The sequence below is a fragment of the Schistocerca americana genome, chromosome 2 (genome assembly GCF_021461395.2).
Source record: "Schistocerca americana isolate TAMUIC-IGC-003095 chromosome 2, iqSchAmer2.1, whole genome shotgun sequence".
Lineage (NCBI taxonomy): Eukaryota > Metazoa > Arthropoda > Insecta > Orthoptera > Acrididae > Schistocerca > Schistocerca americana.
Genome location: NC_060120.1, coordinates 741021104 through 741047045, shown reverse-complemented (window position 1 = coordinate 741047045; position 25942 = coordinate 741021104). Strand labels below are relative to the sequence as shown.

Sequence of the window (25942 nt, the reverse complement as noted above, 5' to 3'; positions counted from 1 at the left end):
TCGACATGCGGGAAATCTTTTTGTTCTTGAATCACAGCGATAATATAGCGTCCACCAAACTTTAAGAATACATCATGCTTTAATTGCTCCTAACAGGAACTCTGTCAACACGGGATAATTTGAAATAGATGTAAAGCAAACTGCTCGGCTCACGCTTCGAAACCTTAGCACTCGCCTTTTCATGACGTCAAACAAATCGCTATGTTTGTAACTAACTTCTTACAACTTCTGTGATAAAACTTTGAGCTAATTTGTAACATAGCATCAGTTATGAGTGTTAACCGTAGTAACCATTGTAGGTCTGGAAAAAAGATGGATAATTATAAAAAATATAAGGGCAGTCAAGAACTTTACGTTCGAGGGTGTTGCTGCAACGTACATGCAGCATAGCACAAATCCGACGCGGGTATATAAGCACCGACATTAAGCAAGCAATCAGTGTGGCATTCGTGACTTTTCGACGTGCGTGCGCATATGTGGAAACTTGGACTATGCCAATGTCCAAAGACGACCATCGTGCTGTTATTCTTTTCTTGGTTGCCGAAGAACAAACATAGGTAGACATCCATCGAAGAATGAAGAATGTGTATGGGGCAGCACATCAACCTAAAACGACGGCTGTGGAACGATGCACCAAGTTTATGATAACGCACGTCCCCATATCGAAAATGTCACAACGTAGAAGTTACGCCAACTCATGCTGGAGACACTCGAGCACTCTCCCTACAGTCCTGATCTCTCCCCATGCGATTGTCATGCCTTTTGGTCACTTAAAAATGTCTTGAATGGTCGACAACTCCTGTCCGACGTAGGTGTACGGCAGGCAATTAGGGACTTCTTCGCGCATCAGGAGGCGGTCTTTTACCAAACGGGTATCTGGAACCTGGTGCCTCGGTGAGGTGATAGTCTCAGTGAAGACGGCGATTTTGTATAACTGGTAAACCGGTTCTGGAACGTACTGCATTCGAACGAGAACTTTTTGATAGTACCTTACACAGTGCCTCATGATTGCATCAACTGTGTTGTCAATAGAAAGATAGACTATCTGATTTGTGTGTGGTAGCCACTGACTCCCACAGCTGAATTTCATTCGGACACAGACGCTGATAACAGCTTTCTTACTAGAAATTAAAATTTACGAAAATATAATTTATCTGTGCAGTTACTTAAACGGTGATTTCCAAACATTTAGCTGAATAAGCCTATGTATCATTTTGAAGTGACTGTGCCACCGTAGTTTTTCAATGACGTGATCATTTAGTCTACCGAATTTTCCAAAATAACATCATTCTGCCATTTTCCTATAATGCGCTACGTATTAGTGGTGGCTTTCTTCCAGTCTTCAGAGGTGACGCCATTAACAGGTTAATTGGCGAGTGCTTCGACTGCATGGAAACTGGTTTCTTTTGTTTCTTGGAAAGTAACCCTTAAACAGTTCTATTGGTATCGCCACCTAGCTACGGTTCTCCCTCCAACAATGGTTCAAATGGCTCTGAGCACTATGGGACTCAACTGCTGTGGTCATCAGTCCCCTAGAACTTAGAACTACTTAAACCTAAATAACCTAAGGACATCACACACATCCATGCCCGAGGCAGGATTCGAACCTGCGACCGTAGCAGTCGCGCGGTTCCAGACTGTAGCGCCTAGAACCGCTCGGCCACTCCGGCCGGCGGTTCTCCCTCCATCAGCAGCTTACACCTGCAGAAACATCAATGACGAAAACCCAATTTATACAGAACCGTAAATAGCGATATGTGACTGCTTTCAAGTAGGTCAAAATTTGCTGAGCGGGCTGTTACTACATACGATAATAATCACAAACATGCTACTGCAATGAATCCTTCGCGAATAAATGTATCTTAGTAATCCACTTATCCATACAACATTTCTTCCCCTTATGTCCCATATTCTTTTTCTTTCCTTCATGTCAGTGTTTTTGTTTACCTTTAGATATGCAGCAGTTATTTATACGAACTTATTAAAAAAGAGAAGCGGTTCTCAACTGTATTTTTCTGAAAGTGGGTACGTGAAGTGCAAACAATTTCTCTCGATAAGCTGACGTTGAACTTTCCGCTGAATAACATTTAACGAACTTGTTTGTGACATTGTTCAGTATCATACAACAAATAGTTGTAACAGATAAGACACTATCCCTGCAACTAAAAAGTCAAAAACTAAATCACAGGGCGCAACGAACGATCCTACTAGCAAGGACTTCGTAACACCCAAAACTGTATTCAATGTTATTATATTTCTCGCTTCCAAAACGGATTTTCTTGCTACTAGCAGTCTACATTACTTTTATATCCTGTTCAATTCTTCCGTTGTCAGTTATTTTGCTGCCAACGTAGCAAAGCTCTACTACTTTAAGCGCCTCATTTCCTAACCTGATTATCTCAGCGTCACCTAACTTAAGTGGATTACTCTCTATTACGCTTGCTTCACTTTTATTTATCTTCATTTTAAAACCTTTTCTCAAGACACTATCCATTTCGTTAATCTTTCAAGTGCATTGCCTTTTCTGACAGATTTCAGTATCATCGACAAGCCTTGAGATTTTTATTTCGCCGCTCTGGAATGTAATTACTTTTCCAATTTTCTCCTTGGTTTCCTTCAGTGCTTAATATGTGTGAAGATTGCATACCGCTGAGGAAAGACTACAACGCTGCCTCACACCATTCTCGATGACTACCTCCCTTTCACGTTCTTCTGCCTTATAACTGCAGGGCGGTTTCTTTAAAAGTTGTAGAGAACCTTTGGTCACCTATATTTTACTCTATCTCTGATAATATCAGAACTGTAAATTGTGTCTCCCATTAACATCGTCAAAACTTTTTTGTAGATTTCCGAATTCCATCTGCTATGGCAAGTAGTTGGATCAGTATTGCTTCATGTGTTACTACATTTACCTTTATCCTAAACCGATCCCTTTCCCCCCCCCCCCCTTCCCCCCCTCCAGATCGGCTTCTCCGACTCTTTCCAGCCATCAATGATACGCATGCCATCGGTCTAATAAGCAACAGAACCGTTTACGATCATTGGACCACATCAGCTGCTGTGGCCTCGTCAAGACTTCGTTTGACGTTTCTTTCAGTGTTGAGATTGCCTAATGCATACCTCAAAGCTCATGCAATGGAGAATGGTGATGGGCTTTCATGTAAGTAATGTCCCTATTACGTCGATAACCTATTACTAGTATGCTTAATGTCCCTATTACGTCGATAACCTATTACTAGTATGCTATTCTTCGAATCTGTTTTTAGATTTATTCCGAAATTTTTTTTTTTTTTTAATGATTCAATTTTCATAAGCGTACCTCTACCGTGTTGTCAGAACTAATCACTTTTTATTTTTCTCTATTTGACTCTCGTAAAAGAAACAAGTTGGACCCACACTGTTTCTGCTGTAGCAGGCAGTGACCACTCCGCTGACACCACTGTTGCAGGATGGCCACTCCAAAGTGAGGTGATCGGGGAGCCGTGGGATGGCATCTCCAGTACACTGGTGGGCGGTGAGTCAAGAATGATTACTGAACAACATTATTTATTATTCAACTCTTTCATTCAGGAGATCGACGACTGCGGCCCAGGAGAAGTCAGCAACTAGCGGACAGGGAGTGAGTGGGCGAGGAGGCTGATGAATGCTGATGCAGTGTAACAGCGGCTGGCCTCGCCTTGACTGATACAGTCTGAAGTCTGCAACCATTCAGGCTGACTGATGGCTTGAGGACCAGTAGCTTCGTCTACATCAGTTTTCCCCAACCTTTCTTAGACCATTACCCCTGAGTGCAGTCATACATTAGGTAGTACCTCCACCCCACCCCACTCCCCTTCCCTGTCGTTTGTTGCCCTTCCCCGAACTATCATCAACTTTAGCACCTAACTAAACTAGAGAATACTTTCGTTTTTTAAATGATGGAAGATTAACGATATTCACTTTTGTGTGTGTATCGGAATGGATGACGAGAGAATTCGAGGTACGTCACAAACGCTACCTGAATTAATTTACTATACATGAACTGCAATAACTGTTTATCCTAGAATAATAGTCACAGTACGAGTATAATGTGAATAAAAGCACACTGGAATGGCTACTGTATATTGATCTTATCAGACACATTGAAAGTATGTTTCCATTTTGGGGATAAGTATGTTTTCTTTACATACGTTTTTCAGCTATCGTATTCATTACAAAAGTCTGGATATCTTCAAGATCAAGTTGTTTGGTCACTATAACACCCGAGAAACGATTGATGATTTTCAATTGCACAAACGAACACACGAATCGTATTTGAGTTAGGTGTTTGTTTGCGCCTGGTGCAGTAGGGCAACGTTGATTAGACCTCTTCTGCAGACCATGGGACAGTGCATTGCGGCTCTGTTATCTTGTTACTACTTGATGAAGCTCCACACATGTTAAGTCCCTGAAAGCATATTTATTGAGGGCAGAGCGGAGACACCTCTGCATGAAATCAGGATAGCTGTTAGGAACCTGTGAAGCCTCAACGACGCTAGTAAAACAGTTTACAAGTCGTCGTTCTTCCGCACCAGTCTCGGTTGTTGCTCATTCAGCTGCTTGTTGGTTTCTAGCTGACGTCCGTCGAGTCATCGCAGCGGTTGCGCGCCCAAGAGAGGTGTCAGAGACCCCGACGCCGCTGCGGACTGCCGGCGAGCAGGGGCGGCCGTTGCCCAGGGCGAAGTGGTTCTCGCGCTGGCCACTGGAGTCTCCTCAGTCCCACTCCGAATTCTACGATGACCCTTCACGACCGTCCGCTATGTACCTGGTGTTGGTAGCCCTGCGTCGGTTGATCTCCTCTCCACCCCTGATAGTTTGCAGCACTCAAAGGCGCCTGAGTATTGAACAGCAACGTGGACCCCCAGAGGCCCTGTTGCTGATTTCCGCGTTGAAGGTCGGTATTGGCAGCATTTTGTGATGTGGCGTTGTCGGAAGACAGTGAGTTTCTCCATCAGGCAGAAGTATCGATTTGAAAAAAAAAATCGGCCTGAAATTCGGTAGTTATAAACGTTAAACTCACTTGTGTACGTGCCGGCCGTGGTGGCCGTGCGGTTCTAGGCGCTACAGTCTAGAACCGCGGGACCGCTACGGTCGCAGGTTCGAATCCTGCCTCTGGCATGGGTGTGTGTGATGTCCTTAGGTAAGTTAGGTTTAAGTAGTTCTAAGTCCTAGGGGACTGATAACCTCAGAAGTTAAGTCCCATAGTGCTCAGAGCCGTTTGAACCATTTGAACTTATGTACGTCGGAAAATTCGCTGTATTTTACTGTACAACATAGAGGAAACATGTATTTGGGATTGGCATGCATTAAGTGCTTCACCTTCAACATACTTTTTTTTTTTTAGCTTAGTGGTAGTACACCATGACTGGACCACACCTGCATATCATCATTAGCAGGAATATTGCTATATTGCACAAAGGCCTGCTAAATGACGTGGAAACCGTAAAACGACTAATGCAGTTTTCACAACATCATTCATATTATGAAATGATAATGAAATCAAGACCCTAAGCTGTCAACAGGCGTTGATATACATCGACGGGGACAGTTGAAAATGTTTGCCCCGACCGGGACTCGAACCCGGAATCTCCTACTTACATGGCAGACGCTCTGGCCATCTGAGCCACCGAGGGCACAGAGGAAAGTGCGACTGCAGGGATTTATCCCTTGCACGCTCTTCGTGTGACCCACATACCCAACTTAATGCCCACACACTTCATTCGTAGTGCCCCTGCACATTATACTTATTACTCGCGGCAGACTATCTTACCAGTCCCGTAAGAGTTCGGGCAATGCGTGTGTATCCAGCACAGAAGGAGGAGGTCAATGGCCGATTAGCCGTAACAATTTGAAGATGGTGTCTGTTCTTTCGAACATGTCAGAAAGAGCAGATACCATCTTCAAAAAAATCATTCATAGTAATATCATCATATTTTACAGCGTCACATGTGATTTAAGGAAGTTTAGAAACAGATAAATGAAAGCGTAATGTAGGTAATTATGTTAGGTGTCTTAAATAGCAGTACATCAGCCATAATAATTCAGCCGATTAATCACTTTTGCTATTAGGGGCCTTGTAAGGACGCAATACATGGATTCGTAAATTGTTGTAACGCTATGTTGCTATCTTTTCCTATCAAGACTGCTTTTAGCGTGTAAACCGCGGGTGATGATAATACCTTAAATTGCCACTGCTGAGACGAAAGAGAAATTGAAAGTCTCTGCAGTTAATTTAGTTCGTCCGAGAAGAGAAGTGCCCGCATCTCGTGGTCGTGCGGTAGCGTTCTCGCTTCCCACGCACGGGTTCCCGGGTTCGATTCCCGGCGGGGTCAGGGATTTTCTCTGCCTCGTGATGGCTGGGTGTTGTGTGCTGTCCTTAGGTTAGTTAGGTTTAAGTAGTTCTAAGTTCTAGGGGACTGATGACCATAGATGTTAAGTCCCATAGTGCTCAGAGCCATTTGAACCATTTTGAGAAGTGAAGAATTTTAACTAATCGTTCTGACGTTGCACTATTACGTCACATTACATACCCAGATCATCCGTCCAGACACTTGATGGCTACAATGGTAGATAAATGGGAGATGACAGGGAGAAGGTCGAAATACTAAATTTCTTTTTAGTAAATTGCTTTACCAATAAAGATCGTATTGCTGTTCTTCTCTCAACAATCACATGAATGTCAAAATGACAGATACTGAAATAAGCGGCCTTGGGATAGAAAATCAACTAAAATCATTCAACACAGTAAAAGACACTGATCTGCAGGGGCACCTAAACGATTCTACGTAGAGTACGTGAAACCACTTGCTCTCCTTCTAGCAGCAGTCTATAGTTAACCACTAAAGGAGCAAAACGTTCCCAGTGACAGGAAAAATATGTAGGACATCCCAATTTTTAAGGAGAGTCGTCGAGTAGACGCACAAAATTATAGTCTTACATCACTGATGTCAATTGTAGTAGAATTTTGCAACACATTATAGCTTTTCTGGGGACCGAAAATCTTCGGGGGAATCAACGTGGGTTTTGTAAATAAGGATAGGGTGAATCTCAGCTCACTATGTTTGTGCCTGGGTCCCAGAAAGAAGTAGATGCCACCATCCCGGTGGATGCCGTGGGTTCCTTGGCTCCTGGAAGGAGGTCGAAACAGTTCCGGACTTCGCCTAATGTACGAAATACGAGCTTATAGTGTATCAGACAAGCTTTGTGATTTAACTGTAGATTCCCTAGCAAATAGACAACAGAATGCCATTATTAAAAGACAGAAATCTTATGACTCGAAAGTAATTTCGGACACACCCCGATGCAGTTACACGACCATTAGTGTTTACTAGATAACGCTGGAAGTTTCTTGAGACTGGTCAACGTTGATACTGTTGTATACAGAAAATTAAGAACGCTAGAAGTCCGTCCGAACAGGCCATGAAGGCCCAACTGAACCGACCGACTGCCTTGTCATCCTCAGCCCATAGGCATCACTGGATGCAGATATGGAGGGGCATGTGGTCAGCACACCGTTCTCTCGGCCGTTGTCAGTTTTCGTGGCCGGAGCCGCTATTTCTGAATCAAGTAGCTCCTCAGTTTGCCTCACAAGGGCTGAGTGCATCCCGCATGCCAACAGCGCTGGACAGACCGGATGGTCACCCATCCAAGTGCTAGCCCAACCCGACAGCGCTTAACTTAGGTGATCTGACGGGAACCGGTGTTTCCACTGCGACAAGGCCGTTGGCAACAACATTAGAAAGTTGTGGCGAAATGCGAAAATACCTGCAGAGGAACAACGTTTGCTACAGGGATTAATAGTGGACCCTCGACATAAACAAATGCAACCCATTGTGCATAAATAAGGGAAAAGGTCCGTCTTTTTTGATTATACGAATACCAAAAAGTCATTGGAAGCCATGAAATAAATTCGCAATTGTGAATATGGACAACCATCAGCGGTATAACAGAATGAGGAAAAAAGTTTTGATGGACCGGGACTCGAACGCGGATTTCCCGCTTATCGCGAGCTTTCGTCTCCTCATTACACTGCCTGAGCACGCTCCACGGCTAGACGCAATCTTCAATAAGGCGTCAACTTGAGTCCACAACTTGTATTCGTACATCCGTTAAGTATGTTCGCACACAGGGGATACATTTCAATTCAAAGTTGCTTGCCCGGTGTTGGCGGATAAATACGATGCTGCAGTGCCTATGTTGTTCAGAAGTACGATGCAGCTTTCCTTCGGACATTCACAAATCGTTAACGACATACGGAAGTCGGGCCTGGCCGTGGAGCGTGCTCGGATAGACTAGTGACACGGCGGCCGCTTGTGGTAACTGGGAAGTTGAGGTTCGAATCCCGATTTGGCACAAATTTTCATTCCCATCATTCCATTATACAGCTGATGGTACCACATATCAAAGCGGTAGGTGGGTCAAAACAAAATGTCCAGACACTGACCAAAATGGTACTGAAACAGAGGATGACAAACTAAAGGCCGAAATACTAAATGTCTTTTTCCAGAGCTGTTTCACAGAGGAAGACTGCACTGTAGTTCCTTCGCTAGATTGTCGCACAGATGACAAAATGGTAGATATCGAAATAGACGACAGAGGGATAGAGAAACAATTAAAATCGCTCAAAAGAGGAAAGTCCGCTGGCCCTGATGGGAAACCAGTTCGACTTTATACAGAGTACGCGAAGGGCAGCGGAGTACCGTAGGTCTCTAGAAGAGCGTAGCGTTCCAAAAGACTGGGAAAGGGCACAGATCTTCCCCGTTTTCAAGAAGGGACGTCGAACAGATGTGCAGAACTATAGACCTATACCTCTAACGTTGATCAGTTGTACAATTTTGGAACACGTTTTATATTCGAGTATAATGACTTTTCTGGAGACTAGAAACCTACTATGTAGGAATCAGCATGGGTTTCGAAAAAGACGATCGTGTGAAACCCAACTCACGCTATTCGTCCACGAGACTCAGAGGGCCATAGACACGGGTTCACAGGTACGTGTTTCTTGACTTCCGCAAGGCGTTTGATACAGTTCCCCACAGTCGTTTAATGAACAAAGTAAGAGCATATGGACTATCAGACCAATTGTGTGATTGGATTGAAGAGTTCCTAGATAACAGAACGCAGCATGTCATTCTCAATAGAGAAAAGTCTTCCGAAGTAAGAGTAATTTCAGGTGTGCCGCAGGGGAGTGTCGTAGGACCGTCGCTATTCGCAATGTATATAAATGACCTTGTGGATAACATCGGACGTCCACTGAGACTTTTTGCGGATGTTGCTGTTTGGAAGACTCTGCAAGAGAGACGCTCAGTAGCTCCATACGGGCTTTTGTTGAAGTTTCGAGAACATACCTTCACTGAGGAGTCAGGCAGTATATTGCTCCCTCCTACGTATATGTCGCGAAAAGACCATGAGGATAAAATCAGAGAGATTGGAGCCCACGCACAGGCATAACGACAGTATTTCTTTCCACGAACAATACGAGACTGGAATAGAAGGGAGAACCGATAGAGATACTCAAGGTACCCTCCGCCACACGCCGTCAGGTGCCTTGCGGAGTATAGATGTGTATTTAGATAATCGCAATTGGGAATACATTTCGTGTATTTCATAACGGATGTAGTTGTGACACTCCCCTTTCCTTACGACATACATGCATGTCTGAAACGACATTGCATCGTACTTCTGAACAACACAGGCTCTGCAATATAATATCATTGGAAGCAGTCAGATCCATTAAATATCTGGGAGCATTATTTCGGAGCGATTTAAAGTGGGAAGACCACACAAAACAAATAGCATGAAAGGCCGTTGCCAGATTGACAATGACGGGAAGAATCCTCAGAAACCGTAATCCAACGACGAAGTGTCACATAAAAAACCCTTGTTTGACCGATACTTGGAAACTGCTTGTTCCTCTATGACTCGCATCAGACAGTATTTAGAGAGGTAACAGAGAAGACCCAGACCAAAGCAGCATATTTAATCACAGGTTCATTTAGTAAGTGCGAAAGCGTCACAGACTTAAGCATCCAGGTTCTGTGGTAGACGCTCAAAAATTTACAATCGCACTTATACTCAATACTTATGGCGTTGCTTCCGATAGTGTATGTTCGAAAATGGGTCATTTAATATATGGACTCCGCCTACGAATATCTTGCGAAAGTGCCACGAACGTAGAAATTCTTTCATACGGAGGTTTATTAATCATTCACCGCTGGAACAAGAAATGGGGACGTGACACTAGTATAAAAAGTATCCTCTGCCAAGCACCATAAGATGTCTTGAGAATTGTAGGAGTAGATACTGCCCATTGTAATGCAAATCTTTAAATAAATCAGAGGTGACTTCGATTTTCACACTACCTAACATAAAACAAGTAAAGAATCCATAAGGGGAGAAGGAAACGGAATGAACAATCACGGGTCGGGACGGTATGTGATGTTATTTCACCTATTCGAAGTCGAAGACCGAATCAAATTCACAACGAGGTTGTCAGTATCAGTCCAAATATCAGTATGACGTTGCACGCATTCTGTCCTGGATGTGTGCACTGATTCAGTTGGGTAGGGTGTCATAAAGCCTTTGTATCTTCTCCTGAGGCAAGCTGGCCCACTATTGTTGCAACTAGCCCTCGATATCCTGGATGCTGGCACTGGGACGGAATTGCCGTCCCAGCAGGTGCCATATGGGTACTATCGGCTACAAGTCTGGGGATCTTGCTGACCACAGGAGTACGTCATCATCACACCAACAGTTCAATGAAAAATGACACCACAGCACTGTCACATGAAAAGTAATCCACCAGGATGTAGATTCTCCGTGACACACTGTTGTGCCGTTACAGTTCCTCAGTCATTACCTGGGAGTGTTATGGGACCATTGCTTTTCACAATATATACAAATGACCTAGTAGATAGTGTCGGAAGTCCCATGCGGCTTTTCGCGGATGATGCTGTAGTATACATAGAAGTTGCAGCATTAGAAAATTGTCGCGAAATGCAGGAAGATCTGCAGCGGATAGGCACTTGGTGCAGGGAGTGGCAACTGACCCCTAACATAGACAAATGTAATGTATTGCGCATACACAGAAAGAAGGATTCTTTATTGTATGATTATATGATAGCGGAACAAACAATGGTAGCAGTTACTTCTGTAAAATATCTGGGAGTATGCGTGCGGAACGATTTGAAGTGGAATGATCATATAAAATTAATTGTTGGTAAGGCGGGTACCAGGTTGAGATTCATTGGGAGAGTCCTTAGAAAATGTAGTCCATCAACAAAGGAGGTGGCTTACAAAACACTCGTTCGACCTATACTTGAGTATTGCTCATCAGTGTGGGATCCGTACCAGATCGGGTTGACGGAGGAGATAGAGAAGATCCAAAGAAGAGCGGCGCGTTTCGTCACAGGGTTATTTGGTAAGCGTGATAGCGTTACGGAGATGTTTAACAAACTCAAGTGGCAGACTCAAGAGAGGCGCTCTCCATCGCGGTGTAGCTTGCTGTCCAGGTTTCGAGAGGGTGCGTTTCTGGATGAGGTATCGAATATATTGCTTCCCCCTACTTATACCTCCCGAGGAGATCACGAATGTAAAATTAGAGAGATTAGAGCGCGCACGGAGGCTTTCAGACAGTCGTTCTTCTCGCGAACCATACGCGACTGGAACAGGAAAGGGAGGTAATGACAGTGGCACGTACAGTGCCCTCCGCCACACACCGTTGGGTGGCTTGCGGAGTATAAATGTAGATGTAGATGTAGAAAGCCATACCTGATGGTTCTCCACACCATAACGCTAGGAGCAGCGCCACCGCGCCTCTCCAAAAGATTGGACCTTCATGGGCAGTCCATGCTTCCCAGTGACGACAGCAATCCAAACGCAGCTGTTTGTATTGTGTGTTAATGACAGCCATGGGACGGTAATTCCCCAGCCCAACTGCTGGTAGCCTCAGACAAATGGTATTGGATGACACAGTGTGTTACAAAGTGCACTGGGTGTTCACAGGTAGCAGACTGCAGATGAGAAGCAGTTATGATATGTTTGGTGTACAGCACGGTGCTTCCCCCTTGTGGTGGTCATATGTAGTCCACTGGAACCTCGAGGGCAAGAATTCCTGCCTTCACGTTACCATAGAGTCCAATTTCCGACCACTGTCACATGTGAATGCCTCACAAATCTTGATATTGCACGATTCGATCACCTGGCCAAATTGACACCAACAGTGGGACCACTTTCAATCTCTGGCACTTCCTGATAACGCTGTCTCAGACAACTGTGTGGCACCTTGGTGTCCTTCACTGTGATCACTAAGTACCTGACGCTGTTCACACCCCTTATTTAGCCAACCAGAAGTGATAACAAACAGTAGTCAGGCAGTGTATAATAGTTTGTTCTAAGTATATTTTATCAGTACTTAATCTTTGAATGTGGAATAATTCATGTTGATATCATGTCAACCAAAATGAAATAAATTATTTAAACGCTTACTGAAGAAAATAGAAAACGAAGACAGGGAGAGAGAGAGATAGAGACCTTCGCCCGATTATCTGAAAAATTCTGAATTTTACAACGCCACAACTGCTGCTATTCCATCACTGAAAATGGCACTTCTGTGCTTTTTTCCTGCCATGTACTCATTATTTTTGTTTTATTATTACCATATATCCCCTCTCCCTGTTTTCCATTTTATTCGTTACGCGTTTAAATAATTTATTTCATTTTATTTGACATGACATCAACAATTTTCACGTAATTAAATGTGCTACGGCGTTTCAATTCCGACAGACCACCTTGGGACAATTATGGGTTTTCTTTAATTGGATATTGCGCACATCCTGGACCGCTCTTTCCTTTTCTACCGTTTCCTGGAGCATGATGTCAAGTATGAGTGGTTTTGAATGCGGTGGTAGACGAACGAGAGAGGGGCAGCTGGAATCTCAATCTTGCACCAACTTCTGTCTGGGGAAGGCAAAAACAGGAACAGGATGGTCAAGCCAAAGATGGGCAAACGCTAACGGTTTGGTGTGCAGAGGTTGGTCATGGTGGCTGGTTTGTTTCCTCCCATCGTTCGTGCTAGACTTAAGACCGGTCCTCGAGACCGCTAACGGAGAGAGAGCTAGAAGACGGCTAAGCGACCAGACGCTCCATCAGAGCCGCCTGCGTCGAACGATTGGACAAAGGTATCAGAATGTTTTATTTAGTAGCTTAGACTAATTATTATTTGCTTCACAGGTCTATTATCATCGAACAAACAGAACAGGGGTCATGATTTTATTGATTTTCGTCGGATAGGGACTTGTCTAACTGAAACTGTATGGCTTCCGTTAGGTGCGACCAATGATTTTTCAAATGCGACATTTGGCCTTCATAAATCCCTGTGATTGTGCAGTTCTTGAATTACCTAGTAGGCAGTTGATTCAGGTATCGTGTGATTAATTATGAGACCGTTTTGTCCAGATTTTACGCATTTTTCCTTGTCCAACATGAGTTTCTTTGCGTGCCAAAGCGAATGTAGTTGTGCCTCACATACCTACACATAATTCGCCATAACCACCATCAAGCGCTGTTCGATTAACTTTTTAATCGCTATCTGTTATTAATTAATCCTCTCGATTAAAGACACTTTCATTTTCCTCCTTATCACTAGCAAGTTCGTCTGTTAAATCTTCAGTTTTTTTAGTAAGGCCCTTATCAACTTCCTCCACTCGTGTCTCAGTGACACCTACCTGTACCTCAATCGTGTCCAGTTTAACGGATATTTGATCCAAAAATTGATTCAACAGTTCATTAATATGGTCGATCTTTTGATTGTCCAGTTTTAACGACCTGCCTACATCCAGTGCATGTGAACGTACATTAGCGAATCCGAATTAAGACCGCAAACTTTCCCTAATTTACAACCCTTTCCTCGCTCAGGTTTGTGCCAGATCAAAGGCACATGTTTTATTATTATAAAAATGGTTCAAATGGCTCTGAGCACTATGCGACTCAACTGCTGAGGTCATCAGCCGCCTAGAACTTAGAACTAATTAAACCTAACTAACCTAAGGACATCACACACATCCATGCCCGAGGCAGGATTCGAACCTGCTACCGTAGCGGTCACGCGGTTCCAGACTGAAGCGCCTTTAACGGCACGGCCACACCGGCCGGCTTTATTATTATAAATTGAAACAGCATAAGAAATACGTAGACAAGTTGTGAGCCACGAAAGAGTTCTTGTTTATTCATTGTCAATCGTCTGATTTCCCAAGCTAAAAAACAAATGTCATCATCGCCTAAAAAAAATCAAATACCCTTCTCTTCTAATCATTTGAACCTGAATGTCTGAAAGAGAACCCTATGAGCAATTCTCAATAAAAATGAAAAGTTGGCTAGCGAAGCACAAGAGTTTTTTGCAGTAACTGCGCACCATAGAAAGACAAATGGCAGACACTATTTCAATTAAAACTAGTACGTCCCTTTCTCTGACGGCCTCTAGATTCCTTTTGCGTTATTCTTTGCGTCTTCTGCAACGTCTGTAGATAACGTAATACTACCAGTAACTAAGTGCTGCTAATCTTATCTGTTGGCCTATTTTCCACTAAAAACACATGGGCATTCAAATCACAGAATGGTACGTCAGTGAAAATGAAAGGCGACAACGATCTTTGCAAGGAAGGGCAAGCAAATGTTTAAATGAAGAAATCAAAGTAACACGACCCACTAGCGTGCCACAGTACATCAAGCCACTTTGAAATAAGTGCGGAGGTGTTACAATTTGTTACCGGGCAAACTGACTCTTCCTGCTATACGGATTCGCGTAGCTCGGCAATTTCGCACTGGTAGCAGCGGCCAGACCCTATGGCCTCCGCCAGAGTAAGCAAAGGCGACCGACCGCGCCTGTCGGCCGCGGTTTCACGTCCGGTTAGTCCACAAGGCGAGCCCCGACCACTGCCCGCCTTGCCGCCGGCCACACAGCTAGCAAACTTAATATAGGTCCCGGAGCAGTCACGGAGCGCCAATAGAATACAGCTCCCCATCTCCAGTACCATATTACACGGGGGGGGGGGGGGGGGCTGTGGTTGCGTGTTGCGCTCTGCGCAGTGAGAGATGGAGCTTGATACAAGATGGCATAGACCAAATTTCTAGTTGGTGTAATGAATGGCAGCTGGCTCTTAATGTAGAAAAATGTAGTTAATGTGGTCGGCCAGTGTGGCCGTGCGGTTCTAAGCGCTTCAGTTTGGAACCGCGTGACCGCTACGGTCGCAGGTTCGAATCCCGCCTCGGGCATGGATGTGTGTGATGTCCTTAGGTTAGTTAGGTTTAAGTAGTTCTAAGTTCTAGGGGACTGATGACCTCAGATGTTAAGTCCAATAGTGCTCAGAGCCATTTGAACCATTTTTTGTAGATAATGTGGATGAGTAGGGAAAATAAACCCGTAATGTTTGGATACAGTATTAGTAGTGTCCTGCTTGACACAGTCACGTCGTTTCAATATCTGGGTGTAAAGCCGTCGGCACACGGACCGTGCGGTCGAACGTCAACGTTGAGCGTGCCGACTTCAACGTGCTGCTGATCGCTCAGGAACGATGCGACTAGTAAACACGGTGAGTGAGTCCCAACGTGGTATACGTGATCGCGACGCACTCCAGCAGCAGTTGTGGGATGTTTCTATTCGTAAATCACACTGTTTACTCAACGGGCGCGCGTAAAAGCCCCACGTTAGCTCTATTAAAACACACGTTTCCCTTGTCCATATCCTAGTGACTTTGTTCAATATGTAATATACACAAAAACTTCAATATCGATGTACATGTTCTAAGCAAAAAGCAAAGTACCATGTCCAATCAATAAGGTCACAGGCTTATAAAAATTCCATTACAAACAGTGCGACACAAATTTGCAATAGTTCTTCACATAAGATAAACATTATTTTATCTTTCCCACATTTTGGTAAAACCCTAAGGTCATTCTTATTAGATCACTGTTCCTACCCAGTAGCAGAATCTTTAAAAGACGTGGATTACGAAACTCAAAGGAAAAAGGAACAAAATATCTTTATACAAGTAGCTCAAGCTGTCCTGTAGATTAAGCCAATCGAACAAACTCACTCCTCAAAAAAAGGTGAACTTATATTTACGTAACATCATATATGTAGTACATACTTACATTAAACTAATAATAGAGCATCAGAACCTATTAAACACGCGAATGTTAGGAAAAAAAAATATTTTAAATTCGCGAGACACCAACCATCGTGGATCATTGACGCTGCTCACTACGCTAAAGTGACAGCAATGCACCTGTGGCCAATTCTAACATGTTACCACATGCTAAATGCTTTAATCGTAGCTATGTTACTAATTGAAATTTAATTATAGCAAATTGTACCAAGAACAATGTGCTTTCGGTGGATCCTCAGTATGTCGCTAACTTCAATTGACATACAATAATTCCTTTGCCACGAATATGAAGTTTCTCATTATTTTATTGCAACGAATCACGCAGTTAGCAACGGGTTTTCGAGTGATTATCAATTTGCTGGGGCTCAGAAACGGCATATGTACGTATAGACTTGAACTGAATGCCAATATGGCGCCTCATAGCTCTGCGCTGAAGAGAGATGGCGTGCGTGTGACGTAGGTGGCGTTCTACCATCTGATTGGTCAATGCTCAGACGCGCGCTGAGAATATCTGACATGCTAGATATTGCTTTGCACGTCACGTTCGGAAAGACTCCCGAACGTGCTGTTCCACGCTATGACGTCAGAAATTCGGCACGCTCAACGCTCAACGTTTGGAGGAGGAGGAGGAGGAGGAGATTAGTGTTTAACGTCCCGTCGACAACGAGGTCATTACAGACGGAGCACAAGCTCGGAGTAGGGAAGGATGGGGAAGGAAATCGGCCGTGCCCTTTCGAAGGAACCATCCCGGCGTTTGCCCGAAGTGATCTAGGGAAATCACGGAAAACCTAAATCAGGATGGCCGGACGCGGGATTGAACTGTCGTCCTCCCGAATGCGAGTCCAGTGTGCTAACCACTGCGCCACCTCGCTCGGTCTCAACGTTTGGTTGCACGGTCCGTGTGTCGGCGGCTTAACGTTGCGAAGCGATATGAAATGGAACGCACATGTGAGGATTGTGGTAGGGAAGACGAATGGTTGATTTCGGTTTATTGGGAGAATTTTAGGAAATTTTCCTGTATCTGTAAAGGAGATCGTATATAGTTCTGTTCAAGTGTTTGGCATCCGCCGCAGGTCGGATTGAAAGAAGACATCGAAGCAATCAGAGCCAAGCTGCTAGGATTTTTACCGGTAGGTTCGATCAGCATTCAGGTGTTACAGACATGCTACGGGAGCCCAAGTGGGAATCCATGCAGGGAAGAAGGTATTTATTTCGAAAAATGCTACTGAGAAAGTTTAGAGAACCGCCATTTGAAGCTGACTGCAGAACGATCCTACTGCTGCCAAAATACATTTCGTGTAGGGACCACGAAGGTGAGATCTGAGAAATTAGGGTTCATGCGGAGGCACATACCTGATCATTTTCCCCTCGCACTATCTGCGAGAGGGACAGGGGGGAAAAAAGTTGTCGTGGTAAAGGGTACACTCCACCACGCACGGTGGCTTGCGGAGTGTGCATGTAGATGCAGAGAATACACTATCAGTTCGGTTAAACGGGATTGATAGTGTCCTCAAAAGAGGCTATAAGATGACAATTAACAAAACTAAAATATGGATAATGGAATTTAGTCGAATTGAATCAGATGATGCAGAAGGAATAAATTAGAAAATGACGCTCTAAAAGTAGTACACGAAATCAGCTATTTCGTTCTCAGAATGACTGACGATGACAGAGGGGATATAAAATGCCGATCGGCAGTAGCAATAAAAGTCTTCGTAAGTATTTTCTGAAGGAAACTCTCTGGAATCTAGCCTTATACCATAGCGAAACTTGGGAGTATTAGCAAGAATAATACAAGCTTCGAATTGAGATGTTACTAAGAAATGCTTTACGTGGGATGCCTACGTCCATAAACTGATAAAGATGTGCTGAATCGAGGTGGAGAGAAAGAAGCTTTATGGACACAATTTGATTAAAAGAAGGGATAGCTTCATAGATTGCCCCGCCCCCACCCTATAATTACTAATTATTTAATTTCTGTCTCTGTTGATTTTCATCGGACTATATGCTTCGTCCTTCATAACAGCACACTGAGTAAACAGGGGTAAAGTTCAGAAATGTTGATTGATCGAAATAATTGCTTCTTCTTCGTTGTTTCTCGTGGTTCACGTCAAGGGTCTTCTTTCACATTTCATTGTAGAATATTGACAAAATATTCGGATTTGCACGAATTAATGGGTTTGATCTTGTTGCATCAATTCTAAACATAACAATGGTTCAAATGGCTCTGAGCACTATGGGACTTAACATCTGTGGTCACCAGTCCTCTAGAACTTAGAACTACTTAAAAACCTAACTAACTTAAGGACATCACACACATCCATGCCCTAGGCAGGATTCGAACCTGCGACAGTAGTGGTCACGCGGTTCCAGACTCAAGCGCCTAGAACCGCACGGCCACACCGGCCGGCACAAAACAATGAACACATTTCAGTTTCCACTTGTATTCCTGAAATCATTTCACAAATTTTAAATAACACTTTTTCTTTGTGCTTTACAATTATAAAAAAACCACTTTTACGCATTGTTGTTTAGACATAATGTGCGACACTCGTCCATCTTTGACCACAACCGGCCATAGAAAACTTCGCTAGGCAAACTTGTGCTAATTGCCGTATCTGCTTCCTGTAAAAAGTTATTTCATACTCTCTCTTCTCTTGGTAAATTTAAAAATTCGCTTTTGATTTTTGACACGTGCCCGCTCTGTTTCCGATCAAAATTTGTCTCAAAAATTTCGTTTCAAAAGCTTCAAATGATATGTCAGTTAAAAAAAAAAACGGTTTGCCCATGACTCGTGTATTACACCAAGTCATACCAGTGTTAAAATTAGGCTTCTATTGACAATGTCCGCAATGAGGTTTTCTACATGTTCGCTAGGTTAGTACAATTACTTTCTAAGTTGTACTTGAAAAGTTCAGCTTCTTCGTCTACCGATTTTACTTTCTGTACTAGGCTACTAGTAATTGTAACTAGCTTCACATTCGTATTTTCTTCAATAGCGTTAATATTTTTCTGTAGGTTTTCACAGACAGTAGTAATTTCAAAATGTACTTCATCAAAGGCACTCTCCTTGTCACTAGTAAGTTCGTCTGTTAATTGTCCAACTTTGATTTAGTAAGGCCTTTATCAACGCCCTACACTCGTACCTCAACTGTGTCCAGTTTAATAGATAGTTGATTTAAGTTTTGATTCATCTGTTCATTAATATGGTCCATCTTTTGATTGTTCAGTTTTAACGACTAGCTTATGTCTAGCATTAATTTCTTTAATCGGCTATCTCGCTACTACCATATCCAAATTGTTAATTGCAGCAAGGAATTGTTGATATTGGAGGAATGTGTAGGAGTTGAAAATTATAAAGGGAGAGCAAGGCTTGAATGCAGAAAGCAATGTTTTCAAATGGATGTAGAGTACAGGAGTTAGAAAAGGATATGCACGACACAGACTAGCGTGGGAGAATTGAGTCTCTGTGGACTGAAGGCTACAGCAGTGACTAGCTTTTGGAGCAGAGCGTTGTCGAAGATACCTGAGAACGAACAGAAAGGTCACGATGCTGTAGATGGAGGCTGCGGCTGCTTGGGTTTGGGAGGAACCAATCGCGGCACGAGTATGGCTCGTTAGCTGTTGGCCGCTCTGGGCGTTTATCCAATTTACGTGGTGTCTGGCGCACTGCCTCCGTTCCCTTCTTTCCTCTCCGTCCTCCCGCTCTAGACCCACCAGAGCTCTCTCGTGCCACCTGTTAGCCTGCTCTTATTTCAAAGGAGACACTTCTGTCCCAGGCCTACTCCAAAGCAAGTTAATTACTCCCGAGAAACTCTACCTCTTCCGGCGTAGATAATCGGTACGATGCCGCGAACCAGGAGACTCAGCGACACAGTATCCAGTTGTTTTACCTGACAAGCGCCGCTGAACTTCAAGCTGGAGTGGCAGCAACATCGTAAGACAGCGATGGCAACAGAGTATGTTTCGATGTCCTTGCACGTCGAACGCTGCCGTGCACTAACAGTATCGCATAGATTAAATGTTTTTTGTCCTTTACTTGAACAATACCACATGCGATTTGCCACTTTTTGTTTGCATTAGATTTAATGACTATTTTCAAGAACACTATCCTTTCCGTTCAACTGAACTTCCTTTGTTGTCTCTTACAGAATTATGGTATCATCAAGAAATCTTATCGTATTTATTTCTCGTCCATGACCTTGATTCTCTTTCCAAATTCCTCCTTTGTGTCCTTTACTGCTAGCTCATCGTACAGATCGAATAACGTAGACGTAAGCTACAACAGTGTCTCACTACTTTTTCAATTACTGCTTCCTTTTCCTGTACTTCGGTTCTCGTAACTGCAACCTTCGTTTCCTGAATGCTATTCCTGATAATTTCAGGAGACCATAGGGCATATTCCACTCAATTTCAGCAACTAACGTAGCTGAAAGCGTAACTGTTGTACGCTTCGGGAAAGGCCGTACCCGGAAGTGAATTAGCAAGCAGAAAGTAACATGTACTGACATATAATTAATATGTTAAAATGAATAAAAATCGTTCAGTTCACTATATTTCGATTTCTCGTTAGTTGTAGGTATTCAAGGTCTGAAGTTTCATCTTCAGAGCTTACAACTTTCAATAGGGGTTTTCCATAATGTCCTGGAGAATATTTTCGTATTTTAGAATGTCGTGGCTGTGTTTATGAGTCAACCAATATAGCGGAATTTCAACATGGACTGAAAGTGAAGCAGAATGCCACAAAAACAGGTGTGACAGCTCCACTACTATCAGAAACCTCGACAGAAACTTGCAATTCATGAAACTGTAGAGTCACTCAGAATTATGTATAGACAAATAACAAACTGAAATACAAAACTTTTGGTGGATAACATGTACAAAACATACATTAATGAAGCAAATCACTATGACCACCTGCTTGATAGTGTGTTGGTCGACATCTGGAATGCAGTACAGCAGTGGTTTTGGCTTGAATTGATTCGAAAGTCGTTGGTAGGTTTCTGGAGGAGTTTAATGCAATGGTCGCGCAGTTCACGTAAATTACGGGCCGATGCTTTGGGGGTGCTGATCTGGTGTCCAGTAGTATCCCAGATGTTTCCATCGGGTCCAGATCGCGCGAATTTGGTGGTCGACATCTCGAGGTCAGTTCATTATCACTCTATTCAAAGCAGTAGCATGGTTGTACCACTATGACATGGACAGTTGTCCTGCGGGAAAGTGCTAGTGTCGTCAGGGAAGACATTAAGCAAGAAAGGGTGCAGGTGGTTCGTAGTAATGTAGTGCACAACTATCAGGGTGCCTTTGGTCATTGCCACAGGTCCGATCGAAGCGTAAGTGAATGATCCCCGTTGCGTAATACTTCCGCCGTCGACCTACGTCCTTGGTGCTGTCCACGTTTCGAGCAGCCGTTTGCCTGCATGATGAGATATCCAGCACGACCATCGAACTGCAGTCAGAATTTACGATGTCGTTGGGTCAACGCGAGAACACGTACGGTTCGGTTTGCGCACAGCCCCATATTCAACAGAGTGCGCTGCACGGTGTGCTCTGAAACAACTGTGTCTGCACCACCATTGTGACTAAAATAATATGAATGAGAACAGACTAACCTCAGAAATATTCCTGTATTTCAGTAAAAAGAAGTCAAGAATGGGATGGATTACACAATTAAGAATGGAGACAGAATGAAAAAAACAAGAATAGAAAACAACTGGAAGAACGTTTTTAAGAATTAAGTGCTAAGTTCTCAAGGCAATAAAGAAAATAAACCAGAAACAATTTGGACAAAGTAAAGCGAAAGGCAGCAAAATTGTTCAAATGTGTGTGAATTGCTTAGGGACCAAACTGCTGAGGTCGTCGGTCCCTAGACTTACACACTACTTAAAATAACTTACGCTAAGAACAAGACACACACCCATGCCCGAGGGAGGACTCCACCTCCAGCAGGAGGCGGCACGCAATCCGTGACATGGCGCTTCAAACAGCGCGGCCACTCCGCGCGGCAAAGTCAGCAAGGGGAGAAGATGAAAGAGTACTGAAAAAATAGGTAACAAGAAAGAAAGAAGAGGAACTGAAGCTGTTACATGATCCTAGTTGATCAGCACGAAGATAAAACACAAATGAAGTCATAGAACAAGTTTGTATTTAGCAATGTCGAAAACGACGACTTGCTGGGCAACAAAAAAGGGTAAACAGAAGAATTAAAATGTGGGGGAGTGCTTTCGGTGAACGACATAGCGTTTCCAAAACCAATCTCCCAATGTGTCTGAAAAGGAAAATTGACAAAGAGTACATATTATTAATTAAAGATCCAGTCCTCCGTATTTTCGAGTAGGCGTAAGTTGTCGATCTTAATCTATATCTATACTAATAATATAAGTGAAAACCCGTCATGTCTCTCTTTGAACACGCCAATCTCTAAATCTACAAGACAAATTTTCACGAGATGTTTATACGTAACTTGAACGTAGCTTGAGGCGACTTATATGCTTCATTTCATCAAAGTCGGATCACGCCAAAACAGATATATCGATTTAAAGTTTTAACAAAAAATGTTTAGGTCAGTGACGGAACTAAACGCCACAGTCTTATCTTTATGAAAACAAACTAACAGCGAATTTACTTAGCTATGATGTATGGGTTTACCGATTTACTTTTGTGTATTAGAGACTTAAAAACATTGCTTTGCGTCTTTCGATAGGTTTTATTTATATTCTTTGCTACAAAAAACGGATTTATTAACTTTACTTCGTGATTTGGCTGCCTCCTCATTACAATTCGATTTCTTTTCTTCTTTTTACAGACAAAAATGTCCAGAAAAAGACTGAGTCTTTCTACATGCACCAGAATGGCTAAAAGACTGAGAACTATGCGGTCTCAAGGCTCCAGTGAAGATCACTGGACTTCATGCGGATTGGGAACATCTGTCTTTAACTCGCTGTTTGGGAACTTCATTGGAAAGCCAGGCGTGACGTCACTCTGATCGAGTGCGTCATGCATTATTTCGTTCTCAAACCCCACACTCACATAGTCTTAAAGTTACTGCTCCACAACGTAACATCATGGAAGCGGAAATTTTGACGAGAAGTGGCGCAGGAGAGCTAGTATTTATACCCCTAATCCCTCTTATTCCTAAAGGTTTACCATTTCTCTTTAAATATGTACAATCGCCATCATCTTATGTTATGGTATGATCATCAACAAAGTACAAGGCCAGACACTGCGTGTTGTAGGCGTGGACCTCATTGTCAATTGCTCTTCTCTCGGCCAGCTCTATGTGGCTCTCTCCCGCGTTAGTGAACCACAAAAGCTGTTTGCTCATATACGCAGTCGTACTACCTGAAACGTTGTCTACGAAGAAGCTTTATAAGTCAAACATATATTCCACATGCACAATGTCCCGGGCACAGCTGTAAATTAATATCTGGGCAACGCAGGTTTCTCAACTAGTACTAACTGAAACATATGGCTTCAACTTTTCCCCCGCACAACTCGGATGACATCACTACTCGATAACTGAACCTTTAAAGATAAACATTTCGGCAGTTTCGGTTAGCTGAGCAAACTCAGTAAACATTGATTCATATTGTAAAGCAGTATATGTTTGGAAATCGATGGTTGACATCTACACTACTGGCCATTAAAATTGCTACACCACGAAGATGACGTGTTACAGACGCGAAATTTAGCTGACAAGAAGAACATGTTGTGACATGCAAATGATTAGCTTTTCAGAGCATTCACACAAGGCTGGCGCCGGTGGCGACACCTACAACGTGCTGACATGAGGAAAGTTTCCAACCGATTTCTCATACACAAACAGCAGTTGACTGGCGTTGCCTGGTGAAACGTTTTGATGCCTCGTGTAAGGAGGATAAATGCGTACCATCACGTTTCCAACTTTGATAAAGGCCGGATTGTAGCCTATCGCGATTGCGGTTTATCGTATCGCGACCTTGCTGCAGGAACAGTACGACGACGTTTGCAGCAGAATAGACTATCAGCTCAGAGGCCATGGCTGCGGTTACCCTTGACGCTGCATCACAGACAGGAGCGCCTGCGATGGTGTACTCAACGACGAACCTGGGTGCACGAATGGCAAAATGTCATTTTTTCGGATGAATCCTGCATCATGATGGTCGAATCCGTGTTTGGCGACATCGCGGTGAACGCACTTTGGAAGCGTGTATTCGTCATCGCCATACTGGCGTATTACCCGGCGTGATGGTATGGGGTGCCATTGGTTACACGTCTCGGTCACCACTTGTTCGCATTGACAGCACTTTGAACAGTGGACGTTACATTTCAGATGTGTTACGACACGTGGCTTTACCCTTCATTCGATCCCTGCGAAACCCTACATTTCAGCAGGATAATGCGCGACCGCATGTTGCAGGTCCTGTACGGGCCTTTCTGGATACAGAAAATGTTCGACTGCTGCCATGGCCAGCACATTCTCCAGATTCTCGTCATGTGTATTTTGAATAGCTGTCTTTCGTGACTTCCTATTACTTCGCAATCAGAATTTGTGTCTTTAGATATAGTCACATTCGTGTTCAACTAGCATAAATTTCTCTAATGAAAATTTGGCAGGTGTACTTTATTATTTTTCAGGTATAGACTTTCTTACAGTCAAAACTATGTGCCATTCAGTTTAGATGTAACAAGTGCCTAAATTGCAGAGCTAGGATGAAAGCGAGAAGCGATTTACCTGATCGTGCACCTACCTGATCGTGAAATTAGAACCTGTTCCAGATTTAAAGCGTATCTCATGTAAGAGCGGATAACGTGGGCCAAAGGGGAGCGATCTAGTCTTAAACACCACGAGCCAAAATGTGTGACATCATTGCTCGTTGATAGCCATCTCGTTCACATTAGAACTGAGACACATAGCCTATCCTATTGTTGTGCCTGCAGGTAATGGTGGCGTGAACTGGGATGTAGTCGCATGAATGCACGAAAACGCTCCTTTTGTGGAACATACCAGCTTCCAAAGAAATATTTCAATTGCTGTAACTTGATCATAAAAGCCGACATTATTGTATTAATTACGAATGAAATTATTTTTACAATGACTCTAGTTTCAGTTTGTCTACTATGACGGTCGCAGGATAAAGAAATAAAAGGATGATTAGGAAATTCCAACCTACGCCCGCTTTTGCCTTATGTCATTTACCGCAGAGAATCTACACATGAATAGCAGAAGGACATATTGAACCTCGGCCCTCCTGAACGGCAGTCTAGAGCCTAAACCACTGTGCCATCTCACTCGAAATGCAGCAGGTGTGAAACTCCTTAGACACAATAGATTATCCAGTGCCATACTGGACGAACGTAAAGCGTGATAGACTGAGGCTTAGTTTAGTTGGGTTCAATGACTGGCGTATTCCATGGAAGGTAACTGCTATCTTATGCTTCCACGTGGAACAAATAAGCTTTAAAATTGTAGTAAACTTTCTTAGCCAAAAATAAAGCAATATGCATCATGAGTGTCTGGGCTACTCTTCTTTTATAACTTACAGAAATTTGTACTTAACTAACTACTTTTAATATTTCTGTCTCTCGAAGGTGCGCCGACACAGACACACTCATTTTATATATATTCAGAAATTATTCTATGACACAGAGAGAAGTGTTCAACCAGATATGATTTCAGTTTGTTCTTAAAGTTGATTTTACTACCTATGTAATTCACAATATCGGTGGGTGGGTGGTCAAAGATTTTACGGCTGAATATCTCATATCGTTTCTGTGTCACT

General features: G+C 43.3%; 1 non-coding gene and 1 pseudogene across 1 annotated transcript; both read right to left on the bottom strand.

Moving 5' to 3' along the window:
• Nucleotides 1–5577: 5577 nt before the first annotated feature.
• On the bottom strand, nt 5578–5652 carry Trnat-ugu. Its single transcript has one exon. It is a non-coding gene; the product is annotated as a tRNA-Thr (tRNA).
• A 1975-nt stretch (nt 5653–7627) lies between these two features.
• LOC124596956 lies at nt 7628–7745 on the bottom strand (annotated as a pseudogene).
• Nucleotides 7746–25942: the final 18197 nt, after the last annotated feature.